Below are 2,840 nucleotides of genomic sequence, written 5' to 3' on the forward strand. Positions count from 1 at the left end.
TTCCTGCTGCAGTCAAGGAAAATAGATCACAATAGGCAAAAAGTTCCAACGTTGTACAATGTACACGCGAGATTAACAGAGGTCCTAACTGAAACAAACAGGTCACTGAAGGAGGCACGAACCTGTACTCATACAGATTGGAGGGAGGAAGAGAGAAGAAAGCGCGCGGTGCTCTGGTGTGCCCAGCCCGCCCCGCCGTACCCTGGACTACCCCGCCGCGTTCATCTGCGAGCATCGACCACACTACAAATAGTAGAGAGCGAGGCCGCGGAGGCTCTGCAGCCTGTCGGGTTCGAAGCCAAAGGGCCGCGCGCGGAGCACAGGGTCGAGGAAGAAGCCGTCGATTCGACCGGTGTGGACGTCAATAAGACGTGCTGGTGGAGGGGCTGGCCCGTATCGGCGGGATTGATTCAAGGTGGCGCGTAGAAGAGCTTGGCCGCGCGGTCGTGGCCGCCGGACTTGGAGAAGATAGCCGGCGGTGGCGGCGCTACTGTGTGCAGGAGGTGGTGTCGTCATGGTAGTTTTCAGCAGCGTGGATGGACGGATGAGATCATCCGGATCTTCAACACCGGTGCTCTTTTACTAGCAGTAGATAAATCTCAGTTATCTGTTCGGGTGAATTTTTATGTTTAACTTCGAAACAGTTATATTTTTCCTGCGTGCAAAATTCACTGTGAAGATGTTGAAAACAGAATTCTAAAGTTTCAAATATTTTTTAGTAAATATGTACACTACAAAGTGTGCACATTTTTAATCTGAAATACCTTGTATTGTACGCTTAGCGAAAAAATAAATTAAACGACTCCAAAGTGACACTGTTTATGCTCCTAGATCTGGATTTTTTGTAAATTTCACCAAGGATAGAATACAACATATTTCGTATTGAAAATTTACACACGAATACATCATTTTGTGAGACAAGCTCACTCGATATTCGGCATTTTTGTTTAAAAAATTAAAGCTCTGATTTTTTTTTTTTGAAGTTTGAAACAACTCCCAAAATGACACACTCCTAGCAAGCTTCTCTTTTTTTATTTCTCAAGGTTGGGTTTCGGGAGATGGCCGCTTCAGCGTTTTGGTACATTTGGTGGCCATATCCATGGTGAAACACTTTACTTAAAAATAAAAGGGCCATGCCATTACAAGAAATATATGACATTACAAAGCACCACAAGAAAACAAAAATTACAACGAAATTCTTGAGATGCCATTCGTCTTCAACCTGCAGACCGTTTCGCGGCGCGTGGCCGCTGCTGCTCCTACCTCAGCCGGACTAACGTTGTTGGTTATGGGCAGGAAGTTGTCGAACGGGTCTAGAAGACTACATTCGTCCCGGAGACGACGAAGAAGAAGAAACCATCGATGAAGCTCCTTGACGAGGAGATCCCCCACAACCAAAAGAAGTCCCCTTGATAGACACACCAATTGCCAAGATCCGAGGAGAATCAACAGATCCGGCGACGCAAATCCTCAAGTGCCCACAAGGTAGGGAGAGGTCGGAGAGACCTTATTCCAGCACGCAATCGCCGTCTCCACCTTGTTGATGCCACTAGGAAGACAAAACCATAGAAAAATGGACATACAAAAAAGCAAACGATGAAGAGGATAGGTCCCCACTTCTCTATACGTCGGCGTGGCCGAATCTGGGGGTGGCGGCGTGCATGCGAGGGGGGAGGGAGAGAAGAGACTATTGTTCATCCATGGTGAAACACTTGAGGAGCCCGTTAGGTCAGCTATGCGTATAGCTGCGGTGTGGCACCTAGGCTACAAGTAGCTCTTTATTTGAACATTCAAAAGACTTATTTAAAATTTAGAAAAAAAACTGAAATAATATGTGCAAATAACGGCAATGGTGCTGCTTCAAGCGCGTAAAATCTCAATCTGAAATACGTTATGTTCAACACTTCATATTCAAAACTTGTCACATTTTATCTTTTTATGTAGCCTAAAATAGAAACAATTTGGACTATGCTACACAGTGCGCGGGCACGGGATTGTCTTCCGCAGTGCCCCACCCAAAAATAGTAAATAATTATGTTTCTAGACTGTGCCCGCTGAAAAAGGAAAGTCATGCTCCGCACTCAGCCACGCGCCGTCCCTTCGCTAGTGATCTGGACTTCGTCGCCACGTGAGAATGTCCAGGCTTAAAAAAAAAACGCACATGTGAATGACCGTCTCTTCCATCTTCCATGTAAGAAGTAATCCAGTTTTTTATGAAAGATACAAAAATCATCCAAAAAATGACTCGATGAGATTTAGACTTCACAAACACAACGCAAGCGCAAAACCACTAAAAAAAGTTCCGGGTGAATTAGAAGAACAAAATCAGAAGAAAAACCGTGTTTCCCATGTATCGAGAGAAAGTAAGAACAGTAAAAAATTACATCCTATAAATTGAGAAAAGTACTAAAAGTTACATCCGAATGTAAATTTGAGAGTTACAATCTGTGATAAAACCATGCTATGAAAGTTACATATGTAACCTATCAAATTACATTCGAAGTCAGAAAGCTGCATCTCTAACTTAAAAATATATTCATGATTTTAAAATTACATCAGCAACATAATAAAATACATCTAAGGTCAAAAAATTGCATCTCTAACAGACTGAAAAATATATCCATGATTTTAAAATTACATTTGCAATCTAATAAAAATACAAAGGTCCAAAAATTGTTCAAATCCATATAGCAAAAGACTTCAAATCCAGTGCTTGGATATAATAAAATCCTGCAAAAATGTACATCTTCACGTACTAATTATCTAATTACCTTCAAAAGGTACATGGACACGAACTAGTTATGTACAAAAAGTACATCTACACATCTGCGCTTAGTAAA

Source organism: Lolium rigidum, chromosome 5 (assembly GCF_022539505.1).
Source record: "Lolium rigidum isolate FL_2022 chromosome 5, APGP_CSIRO_Lrig_0.1, whole genome shotgun sequence".
NCBI lineage: Eukaryota > Viridiplantae > Streptophyta > Magnoliopsida > Poales > Poaceae > Lolium > Lolium rigidum.